This window comes from Pelmatolapia mariae, linkage group LG10_11 (genome assembly GCF_036321145.2).
Source record: "Pelmatolapia mariae isolate MD_Pm_ZW linkage group LG10_11, Pm_UMD_F_2, whole genome shotgun sequence".
In the NCBI taxonomy this organism is placed as follows: Eukaryota; Metazoa; Chordata; class Actinopteri; order Cichliformes; family Cichlidae; genus Pelmatolapia; species Pelmatolapia mariae.
In genome coordinates this window covers 14207434-14220735 of record NC_086236.1, presented here as the reverse complement: position 1 = coordinate 14220735, position 13302 = coordinate 14207434, and the positions used below count along the sequence as shown (strand labels likewise).

Genomic DNA, 13302 nt, shown 5'->3' with positions numbered 1-13302 from the left:
CATCATGTTTGTACTAATTGCTGGAGGAGTGTTGCATTTTAGTGGCGGAGAATTCATAATTGCCGGTCCTTTCGTTTGGAAGGTTGTCATTAGGACTAGCGATTGCTTTTCATCTTTTTTAGTTGATGTTCATCTGACAATGATTGGGCATATTTGCGGTTTTGTTTGTTACTTAAAGACAACATGTGGTTAAGAGAGAGCCTCCTCTGGTGGCTGTTTGTAATACAGCAGCATGGGGAAAAACTAAGTATAAGAAGGTCACGTTGCAACCGAAATATGCATAAAGTACAGTTTTATACAGCAAACTGCAACTCCACATGAAAATACAGTCACCAAGTTGGGAAGTATTACCAGTGACATGTTTAGAGACAATACTGAACAAGCATTGAATGTTCATGGAGAATCATTTGCAGCACTTCTCTGAAAACGAGGTTTTGGAATATCTAATTCACTTATAAAATAACTGCATAAATATACACACTTAGATACAGGTGATTGCTTTTTTAATGAATCAAGGAACAGTAAAACTTTTGTGGTGGTCCAAAGCTTCTGGACTCCTTTCCTTAGGGATGTAGAGATGTGGAATTAAAATAAAAAACTTCTAGTACAGTGCTGCACTGTAAAATGTAATATTGTGTTTAATTAAAAATATTAAATAGGCTGAACTCAATTTTTATCAATTTGTTATTAGAACTCAATTTAAATAACTTACCAGTACTTTTTATGCAAAAATGCTGATAAACTCGATTAATCTGAGCTGTCCTAACTTAGAAAAACTAAGTAAGCTGGAAGTTTTGCTTCTCTGTGCGGAAGGATGAAAGATGTGTTTTGAAAATGCCACGTGACTACCGTCCCCCTCCCTCCCGGATCAGTCCGCATGTTCATGGCGCCAGCATTTGTTATGGAATATATTGAGCAAACCTGGAGATATTATTGTTGTCATTGCTGTGGATCTTTACTGACTTGGTGAGTAAATGTTTACTCTTATTCAAACTGATTTTGTGGCTTCTCTTAGTTTAGCACCAGGTTTATAATCTTGCTAGCTAGTTAGTGTTAGCCTAGCGTTGCTGCTGCCGCTGGGCTCATGTTACTTAAAAATTAACACCACAGCCTTAAAAACCTTACATAAAACTATGTCGGTGAATTTTTTTGTTGATTGTTTGAAATAAATAAGTGAGATAAGAGCCCAGACAAAATTCTTTGGGAGGTGCAGCCGTTAGGGGTGGGGTGGGTGTGGGGGGTGGATAACGGAGCTCTCCGAAAACGTGGAAGCACTTTTGCAAATATGTGATATTTTGATAAATCAAGTAGATATTTGAGCATTGCACAGCTACATTCTCGCCTGAAAATATCTTAAAAGGTTATTTTGTGACCCAGAAAGGGTAGTCTGGTGAAAAGGAGGATCGCATTTGTCGGCCATGGTTGTCGGAGCCTGTGCGCACTTGTAAGCGCGGCAATGGCGGAGGAGCACTGCTGAAAAACGTATTACTTTTTCTGGGTCACAAAATAAACTTTTAAGATATTTTCAGGCGAGAATGTAGCTGTGTAAATTTCAAATGTCTGCTCGATTTATCAAGACATCACATATTTGCAAAAATGCTCCGACGTTTTCGGAGACGTCTATTTTTTCATGCTTTGTGGCAGCTTAAGAACATCTGTGGCATCTATTAATGCCAAATCTAGCCTTTATTTAACAACATAAGCAAACTCTATGTTACAATGATTGCACAGCCATTAAGGATCAAATCAGTTTCTGAAAAATGTTCTGTTTTTTCTCCCTCTGCTTGCTTCTTACTGTCTTTGAGGCTCGGGACCAGCACTCCTGTTGTTGGACAGAAAGACATCAACTCAGTGGTAAGTATTTTGGTTTTCCAATATATTAGCAACTGTCAGTGACATTTATATTAATCAGGCTGAACTTTAATCATACTTTAGATCAGCCTGTTTTACTTATTGTTTTGTTTGTGCTTTGGTTTGGGGAAGTTGTTTCTTTACTGATCTTTTCCTGTCTGTTATTAGACTTGAGATATGACTGCACTGTGCTGTTGCTGTGACTCCAGTTAATTCTACAAGACATGCTGTGTAAGTAAACAAACAACAACAGTTTGGTCTGCATTTCTTGAAAGTTCACATCCCCCAAACTTAGTTTAGAGGGTCTACACTGTATATAGTGAAGTCTGCAAGTTTTCTAACAGCAAAATTTGTTTTGTGCCCAAATCATTTTGCACATCATTAGAATGAAAGTTATTGCCCATGTTTGCATAGCCCTTTTTAAAATGATGCTTTCATGACAATATTGTGTGTTGCGTGGTGGTCACAGCTATCTAGACTGAGAATTTGGGACATTGAATGTCACCTCTCCGGCGGGGAGGGAGCCTGAGATTGTCTAAATTGGAGTCTGTTTTATACCAAATGCAGAAAAAAATGTTTTAAGAAAGCAATTAAGTTCATGTTCCAAAAAATATGATTGTTTGCTTGCAGGACACCAGGAGAGATGAGTCCTCCATCACAGATGGTGTGGTCAGTGAAGGTGGTCACCTGCAGGTTCAAGCTCATTGCATCTCCAACCCACATCCACTGCAACTGTACTTAAGGGAAGTTAAAGACTTTCTTCTGCACCTACATTTGGATCACCTCGATCCATGACAGTCATTCAGGCAGTAATGCCTGGACTGGAAACAAGCCATCCTTAAAATATTACAACATTCCAGCTCCTGTGTTGGAATGAAAAACGAATGTGTTGTTTAAATTAGAGACTGCACTTGTGACAGAACAATAAATATTTAATTTTGATTATATAAATAATGTAAGTACAAAACAAACTTGTGGTAGACCTAAACTTATTTTCAGAATAATTACATCTGAGACTTTGTTTCATTGTAAGATTATAACAGTGATGGCAATATAATTTTTATTCAGCAGAACAGTGTCCAGTATGTTGGCTGTTGTACTTTGTTGTGTTTGAAAATAAAAGTTGTGCTCATTTTAACATCATTACAAAAAGTGTTGTTAATTATTTTTAGTCATAATCAGGTTACCACAAATTGTTTTTTCATTTAGTTGAACTTGAAATGTTTGTCAGTAGGTTAACAATTAGTATTGTACAGTCAGAAATATCAAGTTATTCTTAATACTGCAGACTTGCAATGTATAAGTTGTCCTAACAGTCATCCTAAGTAAGCTTTACTTAGTTTTTTTGAGGCAACGAGTTTCCATAATTTTTTTGAGTTCTGGGAACTAACACGGCTGTGTACATTTTGAGTACAGTGTACTCAAAATGAGTAAGTTGCCCTAACTTGGTCATCTTACGTAAACTTGATCCAATTTTTTTGAGTTCTGGGAACAAATGAGCTTGTACAGAGTACTCAAAATAAATACGTTGTCCTAACTTAGTCATTTTTAGCTAAGCTTTACTCAATTTTTTTGAGGCAACGAGTTTCCATAATTTTTTTGAGTTCTGGGAACTAATTAGATTTTACAGTGTGTTTTCAGTTCATTAGATCACCCAAGTTTGCTCAATCTGTATGATTCTGCTTCATCACATGTATTCTTTGCCTTTAAGGTAAGCTGGGGACACCAACAGTTAACGTGTCAGGACAAACTGAACACAACAACCTATAATGCTTGGTGGGGTAGAAAAATTGTTTTCTAAAAATAAGCCAGAAAGACTGGAACTAGCAGGTCACAGCTGGACAAACTGCCCTGCATGTTTGAGAAATGTAAATGTGTTTTTCCACAGGATTCATAATAATTGCAAAGCAATAACAATATTAAAAAAACAGCATTGAAGATTCTCACTTAGCAATGGTGTATTCTCTTTTGTGCAAATACTATTAAAGCCGTAGGCAGTGACGCCCACAAACAACGAGAAAGGCTCAGTGAGCTTCCATGTAGAGACAAGGACACATGCACGAGAATTCTGTTGTTAGTGTGTGTCCATGTGATGTGTGAGTGGTGTTTGGAGGTATCCCTCGAGAGCAATGCAAAAGCAGATGCAGGGATATTCCCTGCAGCCTAGCGGAAGAGGAGGGTGGTCAAGGCTTCTAAAGATCACACTGGACAGGCACACACATGCACTCACGCACACACGTGGCCTTTTTCTGTTCCACGGGATCCCATATTTTAAGTCTTTGTTTAACCATCACATAAGTGCAAACACACACAGTGGAAAACAAACAGTTATATTTGAACAGAAAATACAATAATCACTGAGAACTTTACTGTAACATGCATCACTCCATGAATCATGGATTTATTTGTGCATGCTGGCATTAATTGGCTTAAACCAATGTGTTTGTGTCATTATGAAACCAGCTGTGGAAACCTACAAGTTTTAGGCCTGTAGCATTTCTGTAGTGTTTGCAGCATTCCCAAATTGGCTCAACCCAGTTCCTAAATGAATGGGCTTAATGCTTTTTGACTCTTGAAGCTGTTTCATATACAGCATGACGACTTCAATTGCGGTAGGAACTTTACATGAAATGACACACTTGCACTCATCAGGCAGCTTGTTTTTCTCTGTTCGTGTCCCATTTCACACACATACACAGTTGCCAGTTTCACGATGAATAGTCACTATGGAAATTTTATGAAATAACTTAGTCAACATTGTTCACACATACAGCAATAAGAGTGAGACTCTAATGAGTCTTATAAACTAAAAGGATCTGCAGCTCCACAGTGTATTTTATGCTTCTCCGTCATAGTCATGCTTAAATGCATCTCTCTGCTACTGTAAAATCAAGCCTCAAAGAGGCTTCTGAAAGCACGGCTAAAAGGCGATTTATAGCGCTTGCACTGTGTCTTTCATGTCATGAATAACCTGCTAATGCAAATGTTATACTTGCTTATCTGAAACCACAACGGCATCTTAAGTTTTCACTGGTGCTCTCGATGCAGCACTTGGAAAAGAATACGAGAGACCGATGCTGATTTAGGTTTGATTGCCGGGAAATGGAGATCCTCATGCAAATGCTGAGCAGCTGTGGTAAAGTGGTTCGGATTTACTCAAGAGAAAACACAAAGCTTTGCTGATTAGTGGTATTACTTCTGAAATTCACAAATAAACACACTGAGCATGTTTACAGAATGTGTTCCAGGGATTCTTTGATAACAGTTGTGATGCTATTTTAATAAAATTGTATTTTGATGCAGTAATCAGACTGAAGGATCTAAACTGGGCTGGGTTAAAAGTATTACTAGATATGCAATAAAACAATAACAGTGTAGTGCTGCAACTAAAGATACTCCTAATAGTGACAGGGGAGGTAACATAAATGAGCATAGAGACTGGAGGGTCAGATTAAGAAAAACTCAAGGTTTATTACCACGACTGAAAAACCGTTAGTGAAACAACTCACTAGGCAATGAGGCAATTTGAGCTGGGGCGTAACAACTCCCGATTTTATGAATGAAATCAAAAATATGGTAACAGATTATCTGTTAATTTAGATGGATGTAATTCTGAAAACCTTTCTCACGATTAAATCATTCTAGCACAATAAGAGAAGGAAGGCCTCAAATTTCAGTTCTACAGCCCACACAAATGTCGCCTGCTTATTCACCTCATTAGCAAAAGCAGAGACGAGTAGAATGGAGGAGAAGTTGATGAGACTTTCAGGGATGGTGAAGAACCTGTTCCACCTTATATCCAGCAGGTGTCACTACAGCAATAGTTTTCATCAGATGTAGCCCCACTGTGCCACCAAAAAAATACAAAATACAAAATACAAAATCCTCCAAAGCCTTTCCAAAATCACGCTGCTTTAAATTGCTATTAAAATAGTAGCAATTAAAATTTATTTGTCAGTGGTCTAAAATAAAGAAAGGGTGGTATTTTTTTCTATGAGATAAACTGCTGATAATTGGAGTCTTTTAGGTAGAGGCGAATGTGTCTAAAAGGAGCATTTAAAAGGGGTTTTTTTTGAAAATGCAGATGATGCTGCACAACGAGAAGAAAACACGCTATATTTCTGGTATTGCTCCACCACCTGTTTGCATCTAAGTGCTGGGTGTGTGTATGTTCACGGCAGAGGGAAGCCTTGAGCTTAAGTGTATGTGGACAAAGACAAAGAGTCTGAGCACTCTACCTGTGCCATGTCCATTCAATTAATTATAACTAGCTGAGTTGTCACGGACGTTTTGCTTCATGTGCTTCCACAATTACTCAGAGACACATGCCCATGCACCCAAGCCTGGCATCACCGTAGCACCTTTCCAGCTTACAAATTAATGTCACAGTGATAAAGACTGACATTATAGTTCAAATAAAGTGCTAGCTGCACACAGCCCTGCACTGGCCTCTCATTTTTTCTTCCACCTTATGCACACTAACCAAACACACATACAACACACACACTCTTCCTGTCTCACACAGAGTCACACACATAGTTGTTATTGCTCCTGTTGCCTCATCTGCTCTTCTCTTGCCTCGCTCCCTGTCACAGACCCGTTATGAACACAAGGTGATAAGCTTTTGGCAGACATGTTTCATGCGCTATCTGTATTTTCCAGAACACAGACACAGAATAATGGTAATACTCCAGGCAAAGAAAAATATATAATGATTTGTTTAATTTAAACAAATTTTTAATTACCGAGTGTCACCTGATTTTTAATATATTCTTCAGAATACGATAGTGGTTTTCTAAAATGAGAGTACTTAGCTGAACTTCAGTATGGGGGAGGCTCATTGCTTTGTCATGTTTGTACACAACAATGATGCTTTATGGACTGAGCCAAGCTGGTGGCTTGGTTGAAACTACTGCTTTGCAGTAGCTAGCTTCATATACCTTGTAGAAAAACCTAGTTTCTATACATGTAAATCATCTTATACATACAATTTTAAGTTTCAGAGTTAAGCACAGGGCATTTAATAGCAAGATTTGACTGATTTTTTTCTACCTTTATACATTTGTAGCTAGAATAAAGGAGCTTTAAAAGATGCAATGATAAACAATGTACTGCTATAAGTTACCATAAATTACCAATTACCATTTACTGACTGCCTTGAAAGTAAACAAGGGGGGAATAAAGTCTGGATTTTCTGTATCCATATGCTTTATCTATAAGATATCGTCTGTCAGTGATAACATGTGGTCCAAAGGCTTTCCTAGGCTTGTGTTCACTCATACAAGTAAATGCCACAAATATAATATGGGTCACCATGGGTCTTTTTAATTCACTAAATGCTTGCATACATGCTCAGCGACTTTGGTTTGTTTACATGCTACTATAACACGTAATGGTGGCTGTATAGTGTGGTGACTTGATCTCTATTTACATATCTCTAAAAATAGATTTTAATGGGCTCATAAGAATAGACCTACATCTTGATTAAAAAAAACTATCCACCTATTCATCTTCTTTCACTTATTTAATTCAGGGTGATGGAGGGACTGGAGCTGACATAGGGCAAAAGGCATGGTACAAGGGCTAACACATAGTTTAATAATTTATGATCACATTAACACCTCCAGCCAACTTAGACTAATCAATTAAACTAATCCAGTGCATGCCCTTAGGCTGCTGAAGAAAGTAGGACCCACACGACAAACAGATGTTGAATGATCTCAAAACACTAAAAGCAGAGCCAGCGGCATCTCCCATCAGTTTATCCATGATGTACAACAACATGAAAAAGCTCAAGCCATTGTTACCAAGACATGGACACACCCATAATTAATGACAGACACTACAGATTCGACTGGGATGATTATGCATCACAGTGAAGTCTGCTTCCAAAGACAAAAGCCAAATGTATCCCACAAGATGGCAACAATTTAACGGATGGATGCAAATGGCCAAGAAATGTTATGACGTAAAACTATTTTACACGCAAAAAGAGAGACTGCCTTCCAGGGGCGTAATTTCCAGGGAGGCTAGGGGGGTTATGACCAATGTTCCCTCTAAGCTGCACACGTGCGCAATTGCGCACTGTTGGCACGGTCTCTGCGCAGAGAAAATCTGTGTTGCGCACACACAAAAAAAATTCTAACCTAAAGTAAATATGTGCCGACACCGGTGTTTTAGCTAGCAAAGCTGCGTGGCTGATGTGGAGTGAAGCCACGTTAATGACAACGTGTACAACCATTGGAGATGTGAGCAGGACAGACAGAACAACTGATGGGAAAAGTGTGGACTTTATACCAGTTTTTAAATTGTGTTGATAGGCCACGTAAAACCAGAGTTATGACAAAAATATCTGCAATGTTTGGTTTTCTTCCTGAATACTATCGTTGTTTATATTTACTGCGGGAAGAAACGGTAAAAACGGCGTTTTATAAGGAAAGCGCTCTCTGCCTGTGAGCAAGGACGAAACCAAAACACCCCACCCTTTCCCATTGGTCGAAAAATGTACCATGTCGCCCAATCAAAACATGGCATTTAGTTGTTAAGAAACGGGAGGAAGTTTTAGGAGTGAGGGCGGTGTTGTGAGATGTGAGAGATTTGCGACGTTTAGCGCAAGTCTTGTGTAGTTAGTGTGTAGTGTAGTCAATAGTTTTGTTGTGTGTGTCAGAACAATGAGGCGACTGCTGAATGTTACAGGTGTTACAGGAGTGATACATCTCCTGTTGTCAGGCCTGCAGGTATCAGGCTGTTGTTCTCCTTTATCTCATAGTGGACAGAAATTATTTTTTGGAGTGGCACAAATAATTTGTGTAGCATCAGATTTGATGCAGAACAGCTGATTGTTCTGTAAATAGTTTGAAATGTTTATTTAAAAAAACGCCTTGGCAGCAGTTTTAGGTAAACAGCTGCAAAAAACTTTGTTGTTTGCAAAACTCAGTAACTTTTTTGAAGAAGTAACTATATAATTAATTGCCCAGCATTGGTCATTATATGCTGTATTTTGCAGACAGAGTTACAGGACTCTCTCCCAGACCACAGACTCATAATACAAGTCAGAGCTATATATATATATATATATATATATATATATATATATATATATGTGTGTGTATGTGTGTGTATATATACTTCCAATAGTGTTAACATACTACAGGTCATGAACAAGATTTTTTTTTAATTTTCATTGTAAGTGGGCTAAAGCATTTAATTAAAAGTAGTCTAACATAAATGTAAATGCTTTAATTTGATTATTTTTATAAACTATGTAACTTGGATGGATGACCACAGTGCACACGTCTGCTGTCGCTCACAGTGGTCCAAGGAACGCTCAGGGAGTTTGTGTGTTCGCTCAGACACGTGAAAAATTAGAGGGAACATTGGTTATGACCCCCCCCCCCCCCCCCCCCCCCCAATAATCCGACCCAACCAATATAACCCCCCCCAATAAAATTATGAATTCACTTGCATAAATAGGCTGTTGATTTTTTTTTTACTCATTTCAGTTATTACCAGCAAAATAGTTGCATGTTTAATCATCTGGGTATTTACCCAGATTTATTTATTTATTTAGACAGATCTTGACCTCTTATGTATTACAGGGGTCTTTCCATTTTTATTTTTTAGATTGTACCCCCAGTTTTTCCGCCACAACCCCCCCCCCCGCCCCCCCCCCCCCAAAAAAAAAAAAAACAAACAAAAAAAAAAAAACATATGCTAGGGCAGTGTTGTAATATTCAAATTGGTCTAATAAAATGAACAATACAAAACAAAAAGTTTTACGATTGCTTAAACGACTTTACAAATATTGCACCCTCACAGTAGAAAATTTCCTCTGTCAAACCTTTCCTTTAAAAATAAATGAATATATAAAAAACCCTCATAGATTTGACTCCAGCTGTGATGTTGTATGACCTTTTAATAGTCAATTAAACACATTCCATGTGGCCAGCTTTGAATCAAGTTTGCAGCCATGTGATTTGCAGGCTGTCGAAGCCATATGATGTGTGAGAACATTGCTTTGGGATAAAAGCTATTTATAGATTCTCATGTATAACTTCATGTGCTTTTTTTATTGCTTGTTTGCTCATTAGGAAGAATTATGCACATGTATCTGCACCAGCTATAAGGGATGGGATGGGATGGGATCGGTGTGTGTGTGTGTGTGTGTGTGTGTGTGTGTGTGTGTGTGTGTGTGTGTGTGTGTCTGTCTATGTGGAGTAGTAGGGAAGAGGGGGCATGGATGACTATTATCTGTATGAATTTGAGTGTTAGGAGCACACAAGCGATCACAGATGATTGGGCTGTACATCATATGTGTGAGATATGGATGGATGTAATGATCTCCACATGTTGGTCTAACGTGTAGCAGATGTTTTAAAGATTACAGGATAAATCCTTTAGTAACCAATTCATTTAGTAAACTGATTAGCTGCTGTGTACCATTAGAACAGCTTTAGTGCCCATTGGCAGGGATTGGCAGTGATTCTACCACTCTCTCATATTCTACTGGTGTTCTGCTAGGTTGAAATACGTCCACCGCAAAGGCCACAGAATATGATTCAGTTTAAAACCATTCATCCTGGAAGTGACCACACTTTTGAATTGATTTATCATCACCCTTCCCTTTAAACTAGACATAAAACACTATATGAATAAAGGCTAATTTACACCATGGAGTCCTATACTGAAAAACTGTCATAGATGTAATGACGATGAAGCTGGATTTAAGATAAAACATATTTTAAGTTCATAGAACATGTTTTGTACTTGTGCCAGAACAGACATCACCAGATTAATTGGTTGGTTGCTGCTAATAGACTAATTTATAGTAGCTAACTAGTGATAAAAACGGTAACTCAGTGGAGTACAGGGAAATTAAAAGAAAACAAATAAAAATAAGTGCTTGTGTAGCACCTGTGGCTGCAGCAATGTTAAAAACCAAGAATATGCTGTCCACTTTCACTCTGTCTCTTAAGTAGCACAGTAAGTGGTTTGTTGGCTAGCTAAACGGAAATGGGAAAATCCCCTTATAAGCCTTAATGTTAGGATTTATTGAGCACTTCATCAACCAAGGACTGTGTGCAGGAGAGCCTGTATAAGTCAGGTGCAGCTGTGGTTCACCAGACTGACAAGCTGGAGTCAGACACTCTGATTTTTCCTCGTCCAACTGGATGTACCAAGCAGCTCAATCAGCCAATGTTAGCAAGATGTGATCAGCACTATTATATGCAGTAATACAGTCTTTCTTTTCCCCAAAACACCCAAACAGTTTTGGGTTTTTTTCCCCCGTCCTGTCCAGTACTGTAACAATCCAAGCAAGCCAAGAAAAATGCCCAACAGATTTATTTGCCCCTGAGGACATGAAGCAGGCATGGAGGAGATTCAGGCCCCAGACAGACACAGAGCCAAACAGTTTACTAGATGAGCATCACACCACAAACACAACTTAGTTTCTTACCAAAGCGCAACTGGAAATCCTAATATCAATCAGCATGTCTGGAGGAAAAATACATCAAGATGTGCCATGGAAAAAACAAACCAAAAAACCCCCCAAAACAGTGCCTCAGAGGCAGAGACGCCACACTTTTTAGAGGGCATTTTTCCTTGTTTTGGTTTAGAAATTCTGATGTCACATTGCAACACTGTTTGGATTACTTCATACTAGAAGTGAGGAAAAGCCCAAGATGTAAGTGAAGGAGACCGAAACAGAGACTTTTTTTCCTGTGAAATGCTGATGTCAGGATTCCTGCTCATGCTTTGGTAAGAAAATCTTTAACACTTGTGGTGTTTAGTCCGTTTAAATCCAACTTTGGTTTGTTTTCCCCCTTGGTGTGTATGATGGCATCAGCCTCACATGGTTAAATCAAGTCCACTTGTTCACTTTATTAGTTTGGTTTGCAGTTTTCTTCATTAATATAATTCATTAATCATTTTATATAAACCTAACACTGATATTATGAGGCGCGCGCATAATAGCATTGTGTGGTTTTCCTAAAAATGTTTTCTGTTTATATTAATTATGTTTCTCTATCTTTGAGTTACCTGGTTTTGGGCGGTGGCTGTTTCCTGTCTGGACAAAAGGCGTGGCTGAGGACTCTGAGAACAAAATGCCTGCTCAGCAGGACCAACCATGTGCTTATCAGAAACAGGGGTGTTTTAGGTTTACTTATGTTATTCTGTGCTTATTTAGTATAGTGTGTGTTTTTTGTTTCCCTCTACTGTGTGTAAATGGTTTGGCCAAACCACTATAAAAGCTACCCTCTTGGATCTTTGTAATTGGATCAGTTTGTGAGTTAAGTTGTGTCCACTTTGTTTGTTTAAGTTTCTGGAAATTACTTTTTGTAGAGTAATTTCCAGAAACTTAAACCAGAAACTAAAGAGTGACCTCTTTTATGGGCCCACGAATGATATTTTTGAATTTTGTCTTTTGAACTTTTTTGAGGGTTAAAATAAAGAAAACCCATTTTGAAGACATTGTATCCTGTGTCCTCTATGCCTTGGCTGCTTGGTCCCTCACAGTGTGTTTCGTTTGTGCAGGTGTGGACCAAAACAACTGCATTGAGACCATTTGAAGGAGGCGATTTTGGTACGATTCCAATTACCAGGTGTACGTTACATTACATGTTTGAGCTAAAAAAAAAACAACTTACCGTTGCAACGTGTGCTTTGTATTTTCAATGTGGGAAAATACTATAGATGCATAAAGAGCTGTACGGGTGAAATGAACCTAAATTCTAGTTTTCTCATCAGTTGATTGGTTTTCCTCATGTCTGACTCCAGCTGTCAGTCCAGTGACATGGACCTGTGCACCTGTATCAAACAGGTCAAACCCTCATATTACGCCTAAAAGGTGGATTTTCCCATTTGAGTTCAGCTGGCCAACAGTGAGAAACCTAACCACTTAAGAGACAATTTAATTTGTTTTCATGTTTTCCCTTGAGTTATTGGTTTTATTACTAGTTAACTAAGAAAAAAGAAGAAAGTCTATTAGCAGTAACCAAACTACCAACTCAGTGATGTCACGCTGTGTACTGACACAACATGGTACTAAACTTGCTCTAAAAACGTTCCTAAATCCACATAGAGAGAATTAAATCTATGACCGTTCTTTTATTTATTTTTTTAACAGCAGGGCTAAATGATGTAAAATTAGCCTTTATTTGTGTAACATTCAGGTCCACTTTGAGGTGACCATCATATTTGCAGTCACCGCTGTTTTTTGAACTTGCATAGTGCTGCAGGATTTTCTTTCTCAGTTTTTTGTTTTGCTTTTAAAATTATTTATTTATTTATTTCACCAGTGTATACGATGTCTGAGTGATGTACCAAATTGAACTGGGTGTCCAGAGTGTACAATACTATCCATTTTCTTCTGCTTATCCAATTCAAGGTCATGGTGGGGCTGGAGACTATTATAGCTGTCATAGAGCAAGAGGTGGGGTACACTCTGGA

At 38.3% G+C, this 13302-nt stretch overlaps 1 long non-coding RNA gene across 2 annotated transcripts; it reads left to right on the top strand.

The window, feature by feature from the left end:
- Positions 1-844: 844 nt before the first annotated feature.
- Positions 845-2761, top strand: LOC134637795 (uncharacterized). 2 transcript variants are annotated; one of them, XR_010095176.1, is made up of 4 exons: positions 845-966; positions 1806-1854; positions 2020-2082; positions 2482-2761. It is a non-coding gene; the product is annotated as an uncharacterized LOC134637795 (long non-coding RNA). The 2 variants fall into 2 exon arrangements; XR_010095175.1 differs by lacking the exon at positions 845-966 and having other exon boundaries at positions 1617-1854.
- Positions 2762-13302: the final 10541 nt, after the last annotated feature.